We start from the raw sequence: 26,015 nt of genomic DNA, 5'->3' as shown, positions 1-26,015 counted from the left end.
AAATGCTAAGTCAGCTTTCTCTCCACGGATGCTGCCAGACCTGCGAAGTTTCTTGAGTAGTTTCTTTTCATTCAAAAATTTGTTATTGTTTAATTGAATAAAAGTACAAAATCAAATTTCTGATGGAGGTGCAGGGGAAATAACTTGAAGATGTTGTTAAAGAGTAAAGGAATCAAATGTTTCAAAGCGCAACCAACCCAGTGCCATTCCCCTACATTTAGCCCATGATGATGAGATGATGAAGGGAGGCTGGAAGTAAGTGAGTAAGAACATAATGAAGTGCAAGGAAATTTGCAATCAGAACTGAAACATGGAAAGTGAGGAATAAATAAACAAATGGCACTGGCACTGGGCCAATAGAGTGTGGAAGCTGCAAGAGAGGCGGGAGTGTGGAAACACAGCACAAGTTTGCCTCTTGCCGAGAAATAATGAATTTTTAATCATTCCATATTTTCTCAAGATCAGTCACGATGAAATGTCAGATGTGGAGAATAGGCATTAGATCCTACTGCTCCTGATGCTTATTTTCCATTAGGTTTCTGCAATATGTGTATATGAGAGCAGTACACACTGAGCTCCTTCAACTGAAGTGTGTTGTTCCTCTCTTGGAAGATTTACTGCGGGTCTCTGAAATCCTGTCCACTGAAATAGCTCTCAGTTTTAAGCTACATATAGATGAAATGTCAGATGAGAGGGAGCCACAAGAGAGGAAGCTGAGAGAGATGGAGAACAGCAGAATAATGGACCTCTTGTGGTTAGCCATCTCTGGGTCCTGCTGCTTCCCACCACCACGGAGCATTCTGTGGGCTCTGTTCGCCGCTAGGGTCTGTCTTATTTTGAGGAAGTTGATCATGAGACTGACGAAAAACGGGAGAAAAGGGGCATAGATCTGGAAAAGCAAAAAATAAGCCTACCAAGCTAGCCAGATGTAGAAATTTGCTTCGATGTTGCAAAATCACGACGCCGCTTGTAAGATATATCAGGATTTGGCGATAAATCGGTATGGGATTTTCTTGGTGCAGCACACAGGCTATTCCAATGACCGAAAACACAGTTTTCTCCGTACACTCTCCACTCTTCAACTTCTGGCAGCAGATGGGCACAAACTGGTCGATAGCAAAGTCGACTGTCAGATAGACTGAGCAATCCCGGATGGCACAGACCAGCACGATGCTGAGAGTGTCTGTAGGAGTCGTAGACAAGACCCTTTCCCTGAAATAAATGTAGCTGATTTGATTTAAGATAGCTGCAGTGGAGATGACAAAGAAATCAGTCATTGTGATAGCTAAAAGATACTCCGTGATGCACTGGGAGAGACCACACCACCCTCAAGATAGCATTATGATTACCAGCATGTTGGCTGGGAGAGGTTCAAAGAGAAAAATATGACTGAGCTCACTGCAAACACCGTCTGCTGCTTCATACAAACATTTACCACTCTTCAAAAATCACCGTGGCACTTCCAGTGTCTTCTTTATCTGCAATAATTGACAGGTGTTGAACATCCCGTGCAGCAGCAAGCATCTGTCAATGCAATCAGTCCTAGGTGTAAATATTGTTCCCTCATCACTGAGTAAATTCCATTGGCGACTTGTCCAGTTCAAATAGTGGAATTATGTGGTGCCCATGAACTGGTGCAGAATAATCCCCAGACATCCTGCAACACCAAAAATTGGCTCCTCGCCTGTGACATCTCACCCTTTAACATTTCATCCTTCGAATTTTCAAAAGTGACAGAGTCTCATCACATTCTTTATCTTAAAGTCATACAATTGTTTGAAATCTCATGCTAACTTTGATTCTGCATCATGTGTACAGCTCCAGATTATACTTCTAACTGAGTTGGTTATATATTTGACTAGTCCAGATTAAATCACTGTAATTCTCACCTCAGTTGTTCTACTCCTGTTCCCGTATTTAAGACGTTCCTTTCTTCAAATATTTTGGTGATATCCCATATATTTCGAGACTAAATTGATTTACTGAATTTGTTGTGGTCTTTGAAATGTGTAGTGAAGTGGCTGGAGACGAATTGCAATTGCACTTTCTAATAATTGTGAATAATATTTATGATTAATTAGTTAAAAAAAACAATGACCCAAATTCTGCGAAACTTCATAGCAGAGTAGCAAATTGCCAATAGTTTAAACATCTTGCAGATGCACCGACATTTTTTGGATTAAACTCTAATTAATTCCGAAGTCCACATGAACAATGGTGCTGTCCATTGGAAACTCTATACTTGATTATATCCTATGAAAACACACACTGTATATTTACATAATCACTGAATGTGTGTATATATTACAAAACATCTGTAAGGTCCAACCTTAACATAAGTCATATTCGGATACCGTCATAAACCCAGTGCCTAAAGGTTCTTTCCTGCACTATGATTAACTACAAATGTGGCAATGAGTTTAAATGCTACAATGCATTTTACTGAATTTGTAAGGAATGTAATCCTGGTCAATGGTACAATTTATGTTTATTCATAGTCATTCATCAATTTTATGTTCCAACATCCAATAGAACATGTTTCTGAAAGTACACAACATGCAAAATTAATCTTAAAAAGTATTTTATTACAATGGAATTGCCAGTAATACGTGATATTTTGTCATAGCACCCATAGTAACCCATCATATGCTATATGCACTGGGGTGAAGCTGCCTAAATGAAAGCTTTGCATTTTGGGAAAAAGAATCTGTTGAATGCTGGAAAGGATAAAAAGATATATTTCTGGACATAAACGGCAAGAATAATTTTCTTGAGCATCAGTGACATATTAGGTGCACCAGTAACCGCGAGAATAGAAAGCAAGTGATAAAGAATGGGAAAATGCCTGGCTCTTGCATCATCACTCATAAACTGGAGGAAAGTTTTATTGGTATAGAAGTTTGCTTTGTGACGTATTCAAATTGCTTCTGATTTATTCCGCGTGGTTGTCTCAAGAGGGACTATTATATTACAACATTCACCTCATTTAAAGTTCACTGAAAATTTTACCTCACTGCTTCCTGCCTTCCAACAATGTGAATGACTGCATTTCCCTTTCGCAACAGGCTCGCTGCAATTTTTTTGGGTCGTCCCACTTCAGAAAATAGGTGGAGTCTTTATAAATTGAATCCACTGACAGCAGACACTGGGCAGAGAACCTATATCAAACTTTTCCTTTCTGTTTCTCATTTCTGTTATATCTCAGTTTGATGCTAATTTTAACAGCCCACCATTTAACATTCCTCCACTATTTGCGTTTATTCATATGTGTTTTCGTACCAAATCCATTAACAATTTTGAAACATTTCCATAAATTTAGAATTGAACTTTTGGAAAACATAATTAACATGGAGGGAGAGTAGGCGTGATGGGAACCACTAAATGCAAATTTTGGTCAGATTGAATTCGAAAAGTTCTTGAATTGATGAAATCAATCACAATTGGAGGTCGTCCAAGTGGTAAAGTTCGTGTTCAGACATACTGGTGCAGGAACAGTTGACCAACGTCCATGTTTGATATAACGAGAGAATCATCAGGTTAGTCAGTGCCTGGAAGCTGTTTTAAAAATATTTTGTCAATTTCATTGGCAACAGAGACTTGATCGATGGAATTCAGCAACGGGTCATATTCTAGTGCAGGAGGAAATGAGACAAAGCCAATTGCAGTGTCCACTGTCCAGATGTAACACCACCAAAAATATAAAATTGCAGCAACAATAGAGATATGTCAGGGTACAATATGAATGCAGACATCGTCGAATCGAGTAAGTAACACGTGTTTGTATAATGCCATTGGCACAATCGAAGGATTGAACAACATAGGTAGAGTCTAGTTTTGTACAAGCAGAGACATGATGCAGCTTATTCTAAACCGAGACAGGGAGTAGCATAATATCTGCAAAAGTGATAGAAATGACAAAGCGAAGTTAAGCATAAGCAATGACGCAGGTGTCACATTACTAGTTGATGCAGCGTTTGGTCTCTGGAAATTAATAGGTGGACAATTTCAGCGATAACCTGGGAAGATATAAAATATGATGGAAACGGAGACTGGAGCTGATTTGGTAATCATTACAATTTGATCAATTGTGACGAAACAATTTATAGGATCGTGTGCATATATCAATTGTGTGTTCATGTGTGTTGAGCTTCTGTATCAAGGACTCATGGACTGGTCCAGTAGCAATCATGGCTGCGTGAAACAGTGATAAGAACAGAGCGTGCTCATGCATACACACACACACACACACATACACACACACACATACACACACACACACACTAATTTCTTTCAAACATTGGCATTCGTATAAGCTCCAATAAATAATGGTAAGTACATAAGATTTCAAAACAATAAATGATATTAAGTAACTGGGAAATACGGAGAGAGACATGCATTATGGTGGCAGGCATTCACAAAATAAAAATGAGAAATGTTAATTCACTGAGACAGAGGCACATTCATAATGACAAACTTCAAGTTTTTTTTTCCCATAGTAATCAAGTTCTAGTCAGACACCAGCAGAAGCTCAGTTTTTGCAATTTTCCATATTTCTGCAGTAAACCTGCCACACTTCTGCCATTGAGTCATATTTATGTAGAGAGTGAATTTTCCTACATGCAGGACAGAATAAGCTGGCTCATTTGAATTGATTATGCTGCGTTTATTCAATCTTATTGAAGCTTTACTCAACAAGGCAAGTAAGGATATTCATTAGCAATGAGAAGATCAATCTCTTGACAAAGGAAATGTCAGTGCAGACTCAAGGTCGGAATATCTTTCAATGTTTCTAATTTTTGTGTTTGTGCATGATCAGCGATGGCATATTCTCCAGCTGAAAAAGGGACCAGTAACAATTAATGTCAATTGAAAGTGTTTGATCAGGCTGTAGCTCCCTTCTTCGGAACACTTGAAACAGGAGGTGACTGAACAGAAATAATTTAACTGGTACGATGAAATAAATTCAGCAAATCGCTCTTGTGTGTGACTCCACGATCATGAGTTAAAATATATTGAGATCTGCTGAAAGAACAAACAGAGATCAAAATGTACTCGTGAAAAGGCATTACAACAGAATAGAGCTACTGATATATGGAGTGGATAGAACATGGACAAAAGACAGGTTGCAGAAAGGAATAAAGGTGTATATGCCTCCAACTGTTTATATATCGTTATATGTAGAGCAGAGAGAAGCTTCTGTGATGAGCAAACTCTGGCACTGGCAAATTAAGCAAATATCCCGGGCCTGCTCTGAAAATCGTGTCTAATATGAAGTTCAATGAAAACTAAACCCAGAGATTATTGGAGAAAATTAAACAACGGACTGGAGGGAGTTAATATTGTCTGAGACATTGAAGAGGCCGTTCCCACTCAGTAACAGTAAAACCACAACAGAACCTGCAGAAACTGAAACTAACTGACATCTGAGATACTTTGGCACAAGCTCCAATGGTTGTGCAAACCACAAGCAGAAAAAAGTAATTTCAGAAATACAATGAAATAGACTGTGAAAATTCTAATTAATTTAATAAAGACGAGTCACACATGGCCGAATGCACCGAAATTATAGAAAGACTAAAAGAACATTACCTAAAGTATTATTCTGTCTGGATTATTGATATCTGGCATTCGATGTTCAATTTAAATGAAGTTGTGTTTTTAGTGAGAACTTCCGCAGAGCAGCAATTAAACGTAGCTGGATCCTTCTGGAAACATGGTATTGGAAATTCAATATCTCACTGATGTGGAAATGTTGATTTGGATTCACTTTCTTTAATAAAACTCGGAAGTGAAAACTAAAGTCATGAAATCGCACAACACAGGAATGTTCATCGACTATGTATCTCAACCCTCTGCATAAAGGTGGAAAACAATTAAGCTCAGAAACCTTAAACGTCCAAAACGCATTTCCTGTTCCATACTTGTCCAATTCGAATACTCAAGTTATTAATGAAACTGTTCATATTACACATCTTTTGTGCAAAATGCAATGCTCCCTCTTGACTGGTTCATTTTCCAATAACAGTGTGTTACATATAAACACGGGTTAACATGAAAGCCATAATTATTTCCATTAATTAGATGTTTCCTCAATAAATAGGGCATTGGTGACAATATATGCTGTTTAACCATGGAGATTTTGGTTACAAATCATTCTTCACACCCCCAAACCTGGATTCCGTGTCCAGCTCTACAAATCTGCAGACATGATTTTGTACAGCTATCTCTGTGTCACTATTTCTGTAATCTTCACCTTATTCAAGTTCTGGTAAAACACATTCAGTATTCTGCATCAGTGTGTCGGCAACAGCACCATGTTCTGGGTTTTTGTACGTGTCTCACCGTGCTCTGCCTCACTGTGTGTCTATAATCCCAATATGTTCAGGTTTTTGTAACGCTCTCTTCCAGCTGTGCATCACTGTGTCGGTAATCCCCCTATGCTCAAGATTTTGTACGGCTCTCTCTGTACCCTGAATCAGTGTGCGTGCTGACTGCCGACTCCTTGCACAGTAATAAACAGCAGAATCACTTAGTTGTATTCGAGAGATCATTAACCGACTGATTTTTGCCTGTGGATCAAAAGATTCAGAAATTCGTAGTCCAGCAGCATTTTCTTTCTTCGCTTCTCCTCTGGTGTCTCTCTGAAGGAGATATTTCGGAGCCTGTCCTGGGGACTGACTGTACCAGTAAACTGTGTACTGACAGGATCCTGAATACTTACAAGTTAGAGTAACGTTGTCACCAGCAGGACAGGTTTGCACAAGCGGTCTCTGAGATATCGGGGTACTGGAATCTGCAGAATGACATTGTGCATGAGTAATTATTCAACTACTGTTTATACAGGGAAATTGCAAATGACCGAAATTGACCTGACTTTTGTGGCAGTTAACTTTGTTGACAGTCCATTTGAATCTATTCTCTTTTATCGAAATATAAATTGCTGAGGAGATAGGGTGACATTTTCTTTCATATGTCGTCTTCTTATAATGTCTGATGAGCTGCCAAAACGAGTGATTGGAACTCATTGAACAGCAAATTTCAAATGGGAAATAAGCAGCAGCTTTAATGGACAGGAAGGCCGAGCTATGGAGAAAAGCCAAATACAGCAGGAATAATTTGAATGGACGGGAAAAAAGGCAGTAAACGCAGGCGTGTTGAATGCTCTCCTATATGATTCCGTAATGAATGTTATATTTCTGATTCTATATGCTGTGGTGAAACGCAACTCGAGTAAACTTCTTATAACCTGTCGAGACGATTTTCAAAAATAGCTGCCCGAATGTCACCCAACATTTTTGTGCCATTATACACAGCAAGATACACAATGAATAAAGTGATTGGTCAATCGTTTTCAGCAGTTTACCTCTGTCCAGGAGATTTTACCTAACGTCGGAACTACTGTTTTATTTTGTTTATTTTTTCAAATCATATCCGTTTTGTGGTTGTTTATTTCTAACATGAAATATTTCAATTTAGTTTTCATTTATTTCTGCATTATATATTTTTTTCATTTTGTGTTTCTTCTAATTGTTGATAGGTTCCCCAGATTTCCCTCCATAGTCGGTTGGGATCAGTCTGCACTGGTTCTAAGCGTGGTTTTACTGTTCGTCATTGGGAACCCAGCTCTTCTCTATGAATTTGAACTGGCATCGATTTATTGTCTTCTGAGTATTCGGAGTGGATCTGAAGACAAGGAATAAGGAGTTCTGCCCAACTAATTTATGGCTCTGCATATACTCCAATGTTCAAACCCGCATGAAATCTAACTATCATTTCTGATTTGGAACGCTGAGTAGATTTAATCTGTCTTCTCCCTCGGTTTTCTAAACATGCCAACAATAACTCAGTAGAATTTGCCCTAAATCCTCTGTTTGGAGGAATATTCCACATTTCGCTAGCAGTTCATCGTTACATTCATGACTTGGTTTATTCTGTTAGTGAGCATGATACATTAATGAAACATTGCTGTGAGTTTTATCTCATCCACCCCATTAACTGTGTCAGGGTATATATGATTTGTAAGAGGTCACCTTCTGCTTATCTGCTTCTCAGAGAGAAGAGACCTGGCGAAAACATGCAATTTTGGGCCTCCAAAGCTTTATGAGGAACGGAATGCTGCATATTCAAGGAAACGCCTTGACTGAATTATTTCTCCTTGTGGCAGTGCTAGTAACTGAGACCTTAATCTCGAACTGTGACGATTGTGTGGACTTATCAGCCCAGAGTAAATTGTACTAGATGTCTATCCTGTAACAATTCTATATGTTCAAATTAGACGACTTTTCTTTATTTTAACCGCGATGCAATGTAGCTGAGAACTCGTAATCACTTCACAAAGGATAACAATAATATCTCAGGAGACGGTATGAAGAATCAGAGCCGCACTTTCTCCAAAACACACCTATTGGAGAGGAAACATCAATCCATCAGACCAGCCCTTCACAATATAAAAGTCACGAAATATTCTTGTCAGGGTTATACCTCCGACAATGTCGTGGAAATTGTCAACTCAGCGGTTTCCTTTTGAGGTATCGTTTCTTGCTGGTTTTAAATGTGCAAAGGCCAAATTTGAAACTGTACCCTTATGCTGCTAAAATATAGCAAACTGATATCTCAAAAGGGCTACATTGACGGAAAGTGTTTACATTTCCTAATTTAAGTCTGAGGTTGGAAAACTGGGGAAATGGTTCATTGTATACAGACACATATGAATGCAATGGAAAGAAATAAAAAACGACAATAATTCCTATCACCAGCCACAGGTAATTCCTGGAGTTACCTCGTGTTGTTCGTGTTCTCAGTTTCCACACTTTCTACCATACTGGTGCGATCCCAACATTGACTTGCGAGAAATACTCCAGGTCAGTGAAACCACCGACCCAGGACCGATTTGAATACATGCATTCTTTTGGAAAAGGAGGAGAAAGTGAGGACTGCAGATGCTGAAGATCAGAATCGAGAGCGCGGCGCTGAAAAAGCACAGCAAGACAGGAAGCATCAGAAAAGCAGGAAAATCGACAATGAAAGGCTTATGCCAGAAACATCGGTGTAAGTTTTCAATACCACAACCTCAATTCTTCTGGGAAAATCAGGAATCGAGTTCGTTATTCTCCCCATATTTGGAAAATGTTACAAAAAGTTTACTTCCAAAAAGTTTGTTTTGAGTTTCTTTGCAACTGAAGTTCAAAATATTAAACCCAACATTAATGAAGATAGTCTATAACGAGTCGGAGTGCAGAGTAACTTACCAGGCGTGACAGTCACCACCGTCCCGGATCCATCGACATGGTCATAACCGCACAGCAATACTCCTCTTAGTCTCCCCTGCACAAGAACCAACGGTACCTCGAAGAGTCGAGAAATCATCAGCGCGCTATTGAACACTCTCATTATTCAGAGCTTTTAGATAAATAAGCAAAATTCCTTGTGTCCAAGTTTCCTTTGGCTCTAGTTAATTTCCTGGTCTTTTGTCAAATGGCACATGAACGTGGGAATCAAGTGTTCTCTTCATATAAGCAGAGAAGAATCTAACAAAGAAATTAGTGCTTGCTCGAGTGAGTAAAAATATCAACTCATATTGCAGTGAAGAGAACGTCATGCTGAAAATTGACAATTGGTGCTGGAGAAATTGTATTAAAATTGCACAGAGGTATTTGGTTAGGCTCCTTTCATTGTGTCTGCTCCTGCTATCACACAATGTTACAAATCAATTTAAAACTTTCCAGGACCAGTTGAGATTTGTGACTTGACAGGTGGACAGTAATTCCTGATTCCAGCTGTTAGAATAGGATTAAGACTCGTGTCAATATCCTGTAATCGTGATCAAGTATTCCTAACTTCCAGTCAGCCACACAAATCCCGACAAAGGACTTACCATCCAAAGACTCTTGGCATCTGTGAAACTCATCTTGTTGTTGACAATCATCCAGTAGATATGTAAATTGGACTATGGGGCAGAAATTAAAAGGCAGAGCTGTGCGAATTTCTGGGCAGATTAACTGGGTTTCAATTTATTTCTGGAATAATCTCCTGTGAGAGTTTTTGAGCGATGGGAAGCCGAGGCCTGTCACTGTGTGCATCGCACCAGTATCGAGCTTTACAGTAATAGGTGGCGGTGTCTTCAACTCTGGCATCCCGAATTTTCAACGAAAATCTCTTTTGAGCTTTATCCGTGGACAGAACAAATCTCCCGCCGCTGGAGATCCGCTCCCATTCTGTCGCTGTCTGCGTTTGTTTGAAGAATGTTCCACTCACAAATTTAATAGTGTAAAACCAATGATATTCATGAAATTCACAGGTGATGATGAGGGACTCACACTCGTTCGTGGGAACATTTAAAGGTTCCTGTGTCACTGACTGACTGAACAAACCTGCAAATTAAACAAAAAGAGATAAGTGGTCAATAGAACTGACACACACAACGCGGTTCAAACCCCAGACCGTGCCTGTAATTCAGATGAACCTGAGTAAGATTGTAGTTTTTCATTCACACGATGTTGCTTTCCGTGATTGATACTCACATGGTAAACAGAGACAGAGGACCAAACCAAGGAGGGCACCCATCGTTCCCAGGCTCGGAGCTGATGGCTTTTGATGATGGGGAATGACAGATTATTCTGGTAGATCCGATCGTGTCCTGCACCGTATTACTAGATATGAATGGAGGTGATTTGCAGGCAGAGTCAGTGAGGTGATTGATGGGCCGAATGGATTCAAGATCTCTGTACTTTCGTTGTCTGATTAAGTGGTAGGCTTGCAGAGGGAACTTTCCGTTTTATGTGACTTCACCAGCTCTGTGAGCTGGATTTGTAATCCCATCCCACATTTGCCCAATGCGCAGGGATCGGGGGTGGGGTTAAAGGTGGAGACATTTTCTGTCAGTGATCGCTTCATTCCTCCTTGGCCCCGCGGAAATGAGCTTGGTATGCGGCCCGTGTTTCTATTTTGTCAAATGTGTTCAGCAAAGAATGTGAAGCTGCGATACTGGAAGAACCCAAAAGCAAAATTCTTCACTCCAGTATCTTCAGCACTATTTTCTTTTGTTTCCTGCCCATCCCCGTCTTCATTGTAAATCAACAGTGCTGGTGGTGTTTTATGCTGAGCAGGTCAGCAGGACCTCGGTCAAACATTCGATCTCGAAAACTGTACCTCAACTTCTGCAGTTTCACTCAGTCTTAAACTGAGAACCGGATTAAAAAAATGATATATTCCTGTTTGAATGCTGTGATGAATATGTTTAATTGACATGCTAAGCAAACTTTCCCAGACTTTTGAACAAACAGTTCAGGTTGTAACTTTGCTGGGTGAGCTGGTAGGTTTGTTTTTGGACGTTTCATCAACATGCTGTTACCCAGCATGGTGACGAAGCATCTGAGCAAACTCATGATCGGAACCTCAACCTGAGGTACAAATCTTCACAAAAGTCGTGAACAGTTTCTCCAATTCCTTTCTGCATGTTGATATAATTTAACCCTAGAAAGGTATTCGAATTTTGAATTAGATTAATTCACATTCTTTGAAACTGCAGAGAATACAGATCGAGTGGCGTCCACGGACCATCCGACCTTTCCAGTAATTAGTCTGAAATAGGGGTTAGTGCTGGTGGTGGGAGGTGTCCAATCTGAACGATACTCATTTGAGTCTTGTTTAGAAACTAACAATGTGAGCTTTCCTCAGAATGTCCACATCTGCTCTTTCCAATTTTTAATTTTACTGATTTTTTTCTTTTTCCTTTAAACCACTTCTAAAACGTTGTCTGGATGTAGCAGTAAGATCCAAATGATTCGAAGTATGCTAAATTGAATCCCTGTGCTTACACAGATTGGATTCAGCTGTCGCTCAGTTTGTGACATAACAATAAACAAGAAGCTTTGATGACCTTTATTAAAACAGGACAGTTTGAGAAACTCGTCAGCACTGGCAGTATTTACACAGATAGAAAGTGTTATTGTTTTGGTTTGAAGACTCACATTTGGGACGTACTGTACAGATGCTGCCAGACCTGTTGAGTTTCGCCAACATTTGAATGCCATTATTTAAAATCTCCAGTATCCATGGTAGTTTGGGCTATGGACCTCGGGACAGAGAACACCGTCTCCAAATACTTTTTGTCGCCGAATTTGAAACCCTTCCGTTGGTGGCCGTGTCTTGTGCAGTCTGGAACCTAAAATTAGAAATTTACCCCCGGAATATTTGAAAATCTTTGACTATGTTTTCTTCCTTAAGAACACGCCTAGCAACTGATTACTTTGGCCAAGCTTTTGATCATGTGAATTTAAATGGCCAAAAGCTTCTGTGAAATTCCAAGACTCTTCATTACATTAAACCCGAATCATTAAGTTGTTGCGTTTCAGTGAGTCCTGGTCACTGCGTCAAACTGGCGGTACCAATGTCAGTCACACGAGTCAGCATTTTACCACAGAGCTGGAATTAACTTAGTCCTGAATCCACTGAATTATTCCTGTTCTCTAGATCAAGTAACTGCCTTTTGTTTGCATCATAACAGCGCTACGTGTCTCTGGATCTATTGTAATATTCCTGCTGTCTGGATCCAATTCTTTGTAGCAGTAGTGGGAGCAACAATAGTGATGAACAGGGGCTGCCGGGAAGAGAAATTAATTTTTCAAAAGCTCAGCACTTGGGATCAGTGGTGAAAATGCGGGGAGAGCGAGAGCGAGCACCAAGGGACTGGTGGGAAAGTAAGTTAACCCTTTCAAAACTTACCTTGTGATGAGGCAGAGCGCAAGCTGAGCAGGAGCGGATACAGGAAAGCTGAGTAAATGAGGCAAGATATTTAGGTGGTTGCTTTACTTCAGTAGTGTCTCCCACCAAACGTCCTGCTCTCACCGAAACCAAAATGTTCTGAGCGCAGATTTGGAAAGGTTACTCGTTCTTCTATACGTAGTTTGTTTGTGATTGGATTGTTGGGCATTCGAATGATTCTTCTCTAGAACGTGGGAGGTAATGATCACCACCAGTGTCCCCACTGACTTCATTTGCGGGAAGGCATCCAACTCCAGCTGCCTTGGAAACCGCATTTGGGAATTTGAGCTGGAACTGATGGTCTTCGGAACTTTGAGGAGGCTGTGGGGCAATATCGATTAGTTACAGGGATGTTCAGAAAAATGGTAGATTGGTGACAGTTTCAGGGACGGAGAGGGAACATGTAGACAGTGCAGGGGAATCGTTTTTCCGTTTACCTCAATGACAAGTAGATCGTTTTGGATACTGTTGGGGGGGATAACTTACCGGGGGTAAACCATGGTCTACATGTCTCTGGGACAGAGTCTGTCCGCGTAGCTCAGAAGGGAAAGGGGAAGAGGAAGAGGAAAAGGAAGAGAGCATTATTCATTAGGGTCTCCATAGTTAGTGGTACAGAAAGGAGACCTTGTGTGAATGTAAGAATCTTGTGGTTGGTGTGTTACCTCCGAAGTGCTAGCACCAGGAATGTTCAGATCATGGTTTCGGTATCTTTCAGGTGGGGCTAGCAGTCCCAAATCGTGATCTACAGGAGGACCAATGACATTGGTAGGAAAAGGGATGTGGATGCAAGGCAAAAATTCAAGGTGCTCGGCTGGAAACTTAGAGCTATAATAAAGACAGCTGTTATCTCTGGCTTGTTATTTGTACCACAACCTAGCGTGGTGAGGAACAGGGTGAGAGAGCAGTCGAACATGCGACGACAGAGATGGTGCAGTAGGGAGGGATTCATACACCTTGATAATTGGGCACATGTAAATACAAGATGGACTGCACCTGAACCGGATGGGTACCAGGATATGGGTTGGATGCTGGATTTGCTGATGCTCTTTGGAACATTTAAACTAATTCAGCAGGGGGATAGGAACCTGAATATTTGCTCCAGTGTTCAGGAGGCTTAGTGTAGTGAGGTCATGTGTGAGGTGGCAAGTCACCAGCAAGTGGGACGGTGATTTGTCATGTTCTAACTTGATCACGAGGAGCATCTGGAATAACGCTGGTGACATTGCAGCATGGGTTGGCACCTGGGACTTGGATGTTGCAGGCATTTCGGAGACATGGACAGAGCAGTGACACGGCTGATTCTTGTAGCTTCTGGGCTTTAGATGCTTCAGTAAGATGAGAAAAGGTGGTAAAAGAGGGAAGGTGTGGACAAAGGACGTTTGATGAGGACATCAGATCCTGGCGATCAGAGTCGAGAGTCTTGTGCTGGAAAAGCACACCAGGTCAGGCAGCATTCGTGAAGCAGGAGAATCGAGATTTCGGGCATAAACCCTGAATCAGCAATGGGCTGAAGAAGGGTTTATGTCCAGAGTTCGATTCTCCCGATCCTTGGATGCTGCCAGACCTGCAGTGGTTTTCCAGCATTACGCTCTAGACAGGATGTATATCGGCCAACAAGAGGCAAAGCCACACTGGATTTGTCACTGGATAAGGAACCAGGACAGATGTTAGTTTTGGAGGTTGATAAGTACTTTTGTGTTAGTTACCACAATTCAGTTACGGTTATTTTCGTGATGGAAAGTGATGATAATTTACTGTATGGCAAGAGTCATAGCTGGACAGAACGCAATTATGAGGCGATAAAGCAAGGTTTAGGATGCATAGGACGAGGAAAGAAACTGCAGGGGGTGCGCACAACTGAAATGTGGAGCACGTTCAAGAAATAACTATCGCGTGTCCTTGGCAATTATGTAACTAGGAGAAAGTGAGGACTGCAGATGCTGGAGATCAGAGCTGTAAAATGTGTTGCTGGAAAAGCGAGCAGGTCAGGCAGCATCCAAGGAGCAGGAGAATCGACGTTTCGGGCATAAGCCCTTCGTCAGGAATGGCTTCAGGATTCCTGAAGAAGGGCTTATGCCCGAAACGTCGATTCTCCTGCTCGTTAGATGCTGCCTGACCTGTTGCGCTTTTCCAGCTACACATTTTTCAGCTCTGATTATGTAACTGTCAGGCAGAGGGGAAATGGTCGAGACACTGAACCGTGGTTTACTAAGGAAGTTGAGTTTCATTTCAAGAGGAAGAAGGAGGCTTATGGGAAGACGAGAATTAAAGGCTCAGCCCGAGCGTTTGAGAAATACATGTTAGCCTGGAAAGATCTAAACAGGGAGCTAAGAAGAGCCAGGAGGGGGCATGAAACGTCTTTGGATCAAGGAAGGCAATAAGTCTTTCTATAAGTATGTCAGAAATAAAAGAGTGACGAGACTAAGGTTAGGGCCAATCAAGGACAGTAGTAGTAGTAAGTTGAGTGTAGAGTCCAAAGAGACAGGAGAGACCGAAAATGAATATTTTTCGTCAGTATTTACACAGGAAAAAAACAATTCTGTCGAGGAGCGTACTAAGATACAGGCTATTAGACGAGACAGGATTGAGTTTCATAAGGAGGATGCGTTAGCAATTCTGGAAGGTGCAAAAATCGCTAAATTCACTGGGCTGGATGGGATTTATCCTAGCATTCGCTTGGAAGCTCGGGCGGAGATTTCAGAGCCTGTAGCTTTTATCTTTATGTCGTCATTGTCGGCAGGATTCGTGTCAGAAGACTGGAGAATAGCAAATGTTGTCCCCTTGTTCAATCAGGTAGTAGAGACAGCCCCGGAAATGAGAGACCAGTGATCCAACTTCGGTGTGGGTAAACTGCTGGAAATGATTATTAGTAAGTTGATTTCTAATCATCTAGAAAGGAATAATTTGAATGGGGTAGACAAAACGGTTTTGTCTCAAGGCAACGATGTAATCGAGTTTTTCATCAAGTGTAACATTGTTAACTTATTGAGAATTCTTGGTGCCGTGTCTGGTAGTTCTGCTGCTTTTAACTTGCTTAGAGTACACCCATATCTTCATCACAGCTCCCCCTCAAGAGAAAATGAACTATCATAATGAAAGATGACTTTATTTTTTCTCTACTTTTTAAACACATTACGCTGACATACAGGTAAATTGATTATAAGTTCACCTTAACTTCATCCCATATACCTGTATATATATAACATCAAATAAAGACAAATCTCATCTAAACTCCATCAGTTAAATCAATGATAACGCATCTTTGATGGCGTCCTTCTGACCTGGATAATGACTTTTTTTTAATTTACACGGCTATTGCATTCGACAACAATGAAATCGTCTCAAATTCTAACTTTTAAAACGTTATAAGAATGTAAGCAGATTGTGATCAGTGTACACAACTGACTCCACCACATTGTTCGTGACATACACATAAAAATATTGGAAAGACAGTAGCAAACTCAATAGCTCCGCCAGCTGTGCCATGTGATCTTTCCAGGACACACTAAAGATCTCTACATCGTCCAAATGGACTGCACAGTTCGTTAACTTAGATTCCCTACAGTGTGGAAACAGGCCCTTCGGGCCAACCAGTCCACACCGACCCTCCATAGAGTAACCCACCCGACCCATTCCCTCTGACTGATACACCAACCACTATGGGCAATTTAGCTTGGCCAGTTCAACTGACTGTGGGAGGAAACCGCATCACACCACGCAGATACAGGGAAAATGCGCAAACTCCGCGCAATTGCCCGAGGCTGGAATCCAACATTGGACCCTGATACTGTGGGGCAACAGTGCTAACCACTGAGCCACCATGCCGCTCCAACTCTCTTCATGAGTCTTTGGAATATGGCGGGCCCATTCTTCATTTCAAAGGGCGTTACTTTAAACTGATACAGCCCATTTCTGGTTGCAAATGCAGAAATTTCTTTCGCCATCTCTGGCAAAGCTACCTTCCAGTAATCATGCATTACGTCCAACTTGGTGACGTAACTGGCGTGTCCAAATTTCTCGATATAGTCCTCCAATCTAGGAATTGGATATGAGTCCGAATTTAAAATGGCATTGATCTTCTGATAATCCATGCAGAGGCTGTTGAGTCCCATCCGGATTGGGAACGAAAAAGATCAGTGAACCCCGTTCGATCTGGCTTGGTTCGATGATTACTTCATCAACTAAGACGTCTACCCCATTTTGGACCCGTCTGGCTTTGAAAGGATTAAGCCGGTAGAGGTGTTGTTTTATTTGAGCAGTGTTTCCTCTGTCTACTTCACGTACAATCGCATTAGTCCTCCTCATCTGATTCTAACGTATGGCTGTGTGTTGCAGTAACAAATCTTTCAACTGAATTGTATGCTCCTGAGACAGATAGCTTACTAACGTACCCCACGCCCGAAGGACTTCATGTTTTAATCGATTTTGAAGCATTTCAAAACCCATATAGTCTGGATTTGATTTCTCCTTCTGTGGGGCAGTAACAAACACCTGTTTCTCCAATTCTTTCTCTCCAGGGTAATAGTGTTTAAACATGTTCACATGACATGTCCGATACATCTCTCTTTCTATCTGGCATCTTTACTAAACAGTTCGCCTGAGTCAAATTTTTCTCAATTTGAAAGGAACCACTAAACCTGGCTGTGAGGGAATCTCCTATCACTGGTCACGGTATTAATACGTTTTCCCCTCAGAAAAACTTTCGAGACTCAGAGCTTTTATTTGCCACCTGCTTCATTCTATACTGTGCCCTTTACAGGTGCTATTTACCCTATTCACCTAAACTCGATTTAATCTCTCCGTCAGCTCTGATACATAATCTAATTGTGAGATTTGCAATTTTGGTCCGGCAAAATTTTTACTTAATTAATTTCAAAGGGCCTCTCATTTCATGATCGAGTATTCACTCAAAGGGAGTAAACTGAGTAGATTCGTTCGGGGCATCTCTAATAGTAAACAATACCAATGGGATGCCTTTATCCCAATCGTTCGGATAATCCTGAAAGTATACTCTCAAAATGGTCTGTAAGGTCTGATCCCAACTTTCTAAAGCTCGCTGGGATTCAGGATGATACGCATTGGGTTTAAAGTGCTGTATACCTAAGCTATCCATAACCTCCTTCATGAGTCTGGCAGCAAACCTTGACCCTGGGTACAATTGAATCTCTCTGGGTAGACCATACCGTGTGAAGAAACCGACTAAGTCCTTCACTACTCTTTTTGCCTTCATATTCCATAATGCAATTGCCTCCAGAAATCTGGTAGACATATCTATTATGGTTAACAAGTACTGGTTCACACTTTGAGTACACGGGAGGGGACCTAGACAATCAATTATAGCCTGCATGAAGGATTCTTCAAATGGGGGAATTGGCAACAAAGTTGCTGGTTTTATTACCGTCTGTGACTTAAATACCATTTGGCATGTTAGACACACGTGTCAAAAGTTAACCACATCCGTGTGCGTTCCAGTCCAATAACAATGCTTTTGTACATTAGCCTGTATTTTTCGAACCCCAGGTGACCGCGTACGGGTAGTTCATGTACTACGCGTAAAACCTCCTTTCTGAATTCAACTGACAACATAATATCATGCACTTTCGCCCATTTCCTCTCTGCACTAACCTGCCGTGATCTGTATTTCCATCTTCGGATTCTATCTTTCACACAATAATCTGGAATATTCTCGACCTGCTTGTCAGAGTATGCATCAATATATACATCTTTTATTGTCTTGCCATGTTGTTACAAGTCTCTGAGTCTTTCAGGACTACACAGTTCCGTGTGTCCCTCTGCCAGTTCTGGTAGATTTGCCTGCCCATTACGTCATAAGTGTATATGCGAACTGAACCTCAACTCCTTCATGATTTGTTTACAAAATTATGAAGGGTATAGATAGGATGGATACAGGTAAGCTTTTTTCCAGAGTGAATGATTCAATAACGAGAGGTCATGCTTCCAAGGTGAGAGGTGGAAAGTTTAAGGGGGATACACATGGCAAGTACTTCACACAGAGGTTGGTGGGCGTTTGGAAAGCGTTGCCAGCAGAGGTGGCAGAGGCAGGCACGGTATATTCATTTAAGATGTGTCAGGACATATGTATGAGTAGCTGCGGAGCAGAGGGATACAAATGCTTGGGAATTGACCGATAGGTTTAGACAGTACATTTGGATCTGCTCAGGCTTGGAGGGTCGAAGGGCCTGTTCATGGGCTGTAAATTTTCTTTGTTCTTTGTTCCTTCATCATTCACTTTTGTTTTCACTTCGTGCTGTGACTTATGATAGTGGGATCTGGTTAACACGTAGTCTGAGAAAATACCAGGATATTTCTGTTTTAAGTCCTCAGTTTATTCGTCTTCCGTGGGCTTCTCCATAACAAGGCGTGTCCTCCTCCCATGGATCCTGCCAAATCATTCCCAAGAACAAACTGAAATCCTGGAACTCGCACGCTGTCAATCAATCCTACTGTAACTTCCCCAGACTTAAGTTGGCACTTCAACCTGACTTTACACAGGGTAACGCTACATTTATCTCCATCTATCACACAAATTAACACACTGTCAGGGAATAGAGCATAAAGAGGGCACATTCGCTCATTACTTACTATCAGAGACTGGTTTGATTCTGTAATTATCCTAATTCTAACTTCTTGTCCTTCTCCCCCTGTTCTTTCTGCGTAAATCTGAACACAGAGGCATATTCTTTGGAGAGATGAGGTACTACCTCCATACCCAGCCCCATCTAGATTGTGCACTCTCCTGTAGCTCCTCGGCTCGTCTTTGAGCCTCCTTTACTTCCTTGACTAATGCCACTGGCTTAGCTTATTTTGTGACATTTTTCCCACAACGCCTTTCTTTGATGACCAGCACTGTGTCTTTAGGTGTCCCACTTTACCACAGTGGAAACATATGAGGCCTTCCACCTCCTTTCCACTCTCATGGGCTTTCTTTTTATCCTATGGTAAACGCTTGCCAGTGCTCTGTACTCTTGGTTTAGTGGTGGAGGATCTCCCCTTTTCCCAACTTCTATTCCTCTCAGGACGAAGTTCTGGCCAGAGCTTGTCATATGCACTAATATGCTTTGCAGTTAAACTTTCCCGTTACCGGGCAACATCATGGCAAACCTTTCCTGCAACCTCTCCACTACGGCCTCATTTTTCTGGTAGTGTGGTGATCAAAACTTTATCAAGATTTCAGGTGTGGCCTTACTGAGGTTCCATAACGGTGCAGCCTATCTTTCTATCCTTATATTCAATACCACTTCCAATGAAGACAAGCATACCATAGACCTTTTTTTTGCGACCTTATCTATCCGTACTATCACCTTCAGTAATGTGTGGACCTGACATCCAGATCCCACAGCTTATCAAGATTCCTACAGGTTCTGCCATTTACTTTTTAAATTTCCACTTGTGTTGATCTTTCAAACTCATCACTTTACAGCTGTCCAAACAAAACTCAATCTGCCTTTTTCCTGTCCATGCCTCCAAATGACTTATACCCTTCTATGTTCTATGATAGCCTTCTTCACTATCCACAACTCCACTTGCCTTTGTATTTTCCTTAAACTTACTTGTTAGACCAGCCACGTTTCTTCCAAGTCATTTCGGTACACCGCGATCAGCAGAGGTCAGAGCACTGATCCATGTGCAAATCCACTAGCCACAAGTCTCCATTCCGAAAAGCATTATTCTGCCGCGACCCTCTGTTACCTATGACTAAGCCTCTGCATCCACCTTGCCAACTCACCTGAATGCAAAATGACTTCACCTTTTGCACCAGCCTGCCATGTGGGACCTTGTTAAAAGCTTTACTTTAGTCAAAGTAGACAACATTCACTGCATTTCTCTCATTAGTCATCTTCACTACCTTCTCAAAAATTTCAAAAAATTTAGTGAGGCACAAACTCCACTGCACAAAGACGTGTTAGGTATCACCATTAAGTCCCATTGCTCATGAATACGCAAAGATCTTGAACCTGAAAATGCTTTCCAGTACTTTTCCTGCCACTGATGTGAGACTCTCAGGCCTGTAATTTCCTGAATTATCCCTGCTACTATGTTTAAACAATGGGACAACATTGTCTAGTCTGTAGTCTTCTGGGATCATACCTGTATCCAAAGAGCGTATAAGGATGTCTGTTAATGCACCAGCATATTATTCATTTTCCTCCTTGAATATTCTGAGATAAATCCCATCAGGTCCTGAGGACCTATCTTCGTAAATACTTTTTCAGGCACTCAATACCCTTGTTTTTTTAAAAAACATTTTGACATGCGCACTACCAAGAATCTTTCTATTGACCCAATATTCTGTTTTTCTGTTATTCTTCCCAAAGTGAGTCACGTCACATTAATCTGCTTTGAACACCATTTGACACCTTACAGCCCAATTCTGTAATTTATCCAAGTCTCCTTGCAACCTGCAACATTCTTCCACACTACCCACCACTCCACTGACTTTTGTATCATCTGCAAACTTACTAACTCACCCACCTGTGCCTGCGTTCAATTCGTTTATAAAATGGTCCAAAACAGATTCTTGTGGAATGCCACTAGTATGCCACCGGACTCCAAGCTGAACATTTTCCATGAACCACCACTCGTTGCCTTCTTACAGAAAGCCAGATTCCAATCCGAACTGCTAAATCACCTTCCTTCCAATGCCACCGCATTTTCTCCAATAGCCTATCATGTGGAAACTTATTACAAGCTTTACTGAAGTCCATGTACAGTATGTCAACTGCCCTACCCTCATCCACATACTTGGTCACCTCCTGAAAAAAATTCTGTGAGGTATATGAGACACGACTTACCCTTGATGAATACATTTTTAGTATTGCCAGGAAAATTGTTGCTTGTAAGATAATCATAAATCCGAACTCTAATACTCCTTTTCAAACCTTTCCTTACAACAGACATAAGGCTCGCTGGCCTATGACATGTCTACTACCCTTCTTGGGAAAGTGCACTACATTTGCAATCTTCCAGTCAGCTGGTACTAAACCTGTAGACAATGAGGACTGAAAGATCAGGCCAAAGGTTCCTCCATCTCTCTCCTAACGTCCCAGAAAATTCTCAGAGAAATCTCTTCAGGCCCAGCGGATATATTTAGTTTCACACCCTTGAGAATGGATAACACCACCTCCTTACTAACCTCAATCCCTTCAAGTCTAATAGCCCCTATCTCCGTCTTCTCCTCGATAATATTCTCCCAGTTCTGATTGAAAACAGATGAGAAATGTTTATTTTAGTACCACTCTGATCTCCACAGAGTCCACACACAACATCCCACTTCTGTCTTTGACAGGCCGTATTCCTTACGCTTATACTTCTCACATTGAAGCATATGGATTTCAGCCCGCCGCCCCTGCTCTTTTCAGCAACGTTGCCTTACTGTTCTTGATCTTAGTCACATTTGCCATGGTTTCCCCATCTCCCTTATTTTGTCCATCTGCTGCTCTACACCTCTGGTACCTATTCCCTTGTCATACGATTTTAACTCCTCCTCAATTAATCTAACCTAGTACACCCCCAAGCACATCAGTCCTGGTTCTGCCCAAGTGTAACCAGTTGAGTTTGTCCAGTCCCAAATACCCCAGGAACGCTCCCAATGCCCAGCGAATCTGATACCTTCCTGCTTACGCCTTCTTTTCAACCAGTGCTCATCCTATACATCCTGCTTTTCGATTCTGACCAGGTCATTACACTTGTAGTAATCTTGAGATAAGTACATTCAAGGTACTGTATTTCAACTTTTTTCCTAGTTCTGTGCATTGTGATTTTTGGATCTCAGGCTAGTTCATTTTTCCTGTACTATTCGTACCAAGGCGTACCATGACTACTGACTATTTTCTGTCCCCCTCCAGAATATCCTGCAACTGCCCTAAGCCAAACAGTCCATTGCTTCTGAACTGACTAACAAAAATAATTCAGCTTTCAGAACTGACCATTACTCTTTCATTGTAGGTCACTTATAAAACATAAAAGCTTTGGCCTAAAGTCTCATCTGTTTACGTACAAACAAAAATGCCCGCAATTCCCTTTTCATCTCTGTACGAAACCAATCGAGTTCAGAGCCCTGTTTTACAGTCCTTCTGAAAATAAATACAAGGAATCAGTAAACTTGAGAAAAAGAAGAGCTAAGAGAAAAAGAACTATCTTTGTGACACCATCCTTACTTGAAAAATATATCGCTGTTCATTCTCTGTCGATGGATCTTGGAGAAAATCATGGATTTTGCTCCATGGCATTGTGGTTCAACCCACAGCCGGTGGACTGCAGCGGTTGAAGAAGACAGCTTATCACCACTTTCTCAAGGGCAACTCGAAATGTGCAATAAAGGCTGACCTGTCAGCGATGCCCACGTTTCACAAATGAATAAATAATAAAAAATATAAATAGTTATACAATCTAAGCAGAGAGTCCTCACAGTTTGGCAGCAGGACATTCTGCCCGTCTAATCTCTGTTGTACTTCACACCCAGATCTACCCTAACTCTGCATCTCCTACTGTTCATTTTCCTTCCTGATCCATTTTTGGCGTGTGGGAGAATTCTAAATCACTTCCAGATATGCAGAGGGAAAATGTGTAAACTTCATACCACGTAGCCACAGTAAGAACATGACAAGAATGCTTCCTTAGAATTGATATTGCCCCACTCACAAATTGCTTATTTCTTGGCATTGTAAATTTCAAGCGATCTTGCCACGGTAAGGTGCAGTCATACTTGCAGAAGCAGTCTGTAACGTGGTCTTCTTGTGGGCTGTTTGAATTATCAAGGTGACTTGCCAGCTTGTTTACTTTTGCGTTATCTGTGGTACATTCACGTCAATCAGGATTTGTTTGGTCCGATGACATGTATCTGTGCTCTTTCACCATCGCCATTCAAATGTGGGAGACTTTACCACAATTCTTTTTTCTTTTCCTTTAGAACATTTGGTTACCTCGTATGTGTGCTGCTGGCAATGCTAGCATCTACCGCTAATAGTGCATGACAGCGTGGCGGCTAGCCATAGATCTGATACACTGCAGGGCATCTGATGTAAAAGCAGCGGCTCCGTGTACAATGAGACACAGTAAAGTTCACTAATTACTTTTACAATAGATCTCATCCGTAAGTCCAGGAGCAACAACTTTTGATTTATTCATTGGAAATTCCGTTGTGGAATAAAGACTTAGTACAATGCAGGAGGAACATAGTCTGAAATCGGTGGATATTGCACATGAATTTGAAATGCAGGGGCTCACCTGTTCACAGTGTTATGCGGGGAAGGAGACCATGTCTGTTATTTTGAGCTTCTCCATTGAACCGGAACTGGTGTGAGAATTTGAACAACGCATTTACTTATCAACACCACTAGATGTCAGTGTGAATCCATGCTAAATATTGAAGATGAGGGCTGTTGTAGGCGTGTACTTCCAGACAATGTGAACGACTGTCAGGGTGAGAGGCTCGCTACAGAAACAAACACAGATTCAGTTTCTTCAGCAGCTCCAACAGGTTAAGCGTGAGTTAGACGTGAACCGTGCATTGCTCCAGATATTTACTTGTATAAATGTAATAATTAAATACAGTTCCTCAAGGAAGCTCCATGGTCAATTAGTTTCATCACTGATCTTGCAATCTGATGATGTTCCAAGTTTGCGGAGTTGTCCTGCTGTTTTCTACTCTGATCTCCAAGGAGGTGACTGGAGAAAGTGAAGTGAAGCAACTTCCTACCTGGATGGTCGTTACTGAATTGGGAATTGTGTCCATGAATTGCTCGTTTGCCAGTACAGTTAGCACAGTGCGTTGGTACATTCAGCTCCCGAATCATCCACCCGAGCATCTGGTGATGGCCAAAACAGAAGACAATCCATCTGAGAGGATCACTGCTTCAATCAGTACAGTGAATAAAGTCAGTATTCTGACTGTTAAGGACGCCAGACTTAATGACACCGCGACCTACCTCTGTGCAATGAGGACACAGTGTCACAAACAGTGGGTGAGTCTGTACTATAACTTGCATAGTGTCGGGAGTTCTGTTATGCTGGCTTTAAAGAATGAGTATTACTAATGGTGTGATTCATAATCAGATGTAAGGCAAATGAATGCAAATTACACTAGAAAGTATGGAGCAGCAACATTTAAAGATAGTCAGAATTAATGACAATTGGTTATGCAGATGGAGGTGAAGGAAGGATATATCTGGAAATCAGAAACATTAACGGGGAAAATGGAAAGTGGAAGGATGCACTAGTAGTACTTGCAGAGTGCAGAATGGATTTTCACTGTTGAAGATGAAATGGAAGAAAGTATATAATAACAAGCATGATGCACAGAGGTTAACGATCAAAGTAAATCACAATTGAAGAAAATTTGAAAGAAATATGGTGTTAGCGTCACTGAATTTCTGACTCTCATCATCCTGGAGGTTATAATGACCAAAACTGTACCCAACACATAAACACAATGGCTACAAGAGCAGGTCAGAGATGAGGAGCACTGCCGCCAGTAATGTCTGTCCTGACGGCATAAATCCTGCCACCATATGTATGACAGAATCAGGGGTGTGACAGAGTACTGTCTACTTTCCCAGAAGAGTGCAATCCGAACAATACCCAAGGAACTTTCTAATCGAGGGGAAAGCAGGTAGGCTTAATTGACACTACATCCATGAACATTCACTTCCTCAGCCACCGTGGCTCAGTGTATTCCAACCACAAGATGCAATGCAGAAGGTTACCAGTGATCCTCGACGCAACCTTCCATATCCACGAAACCTTCCATCTAGAAAGCCAATAGCCAGGAGATATATGGGAACACCACCACCTTCAAGATTATTTCCAAGCCAGTAACCATCTTGATTTGGAAATATATTGACGTTCCTTCACCGTCACTTGGTCAAAAACAGATCATTCCCTTTCTCTGCATTGTAGGTCAATCAAGAATAGGTGAACTGCAGCAGTTCAAGAAGGCAACTCTCACGAACCTACACAAGGACAACGAAGGTCAGGTAATAAACGCTGGCCAGTCAGCGGTGCTTACATGTTACAAATTCATATAAAATTGTCAATACGTACACAATCTAAAGAAATAATCCCTGCATGTGGACGCACGCCATTTGTTCGTCAAGCCTCTGAAGGACGTCACCTCCAGACCTTGTATATCTAACTTATCTAACCAGCCCATTTTTGACTTTGGGAGGTAACCAGAAAACCCACAGGACGTCCGTGCTGACATCGGGAGAAGGTCCAAATGCCAAAATGACAGT

This window comes from Hemiscyllium ocellatum (assembly GCF_020745735.1).
Source record: "Hemiscyllium ocellatum isolate sHemOce1 chromosome 27 unlocalized genomic scaffold, sHemOce1.pat.X.cur. SUPER_27_unloc_1, whole genome shotgun sequence".
NCBI lineage: Eukaryota > Metazoa > Chordata > Chondrichthyes > Orectolobiformes > Hemiscylliidae > Hemiscyllium > Hemiscyllium ocellatum.
This window is presented reverse-complemented; position numbering follows the sequence as displayed.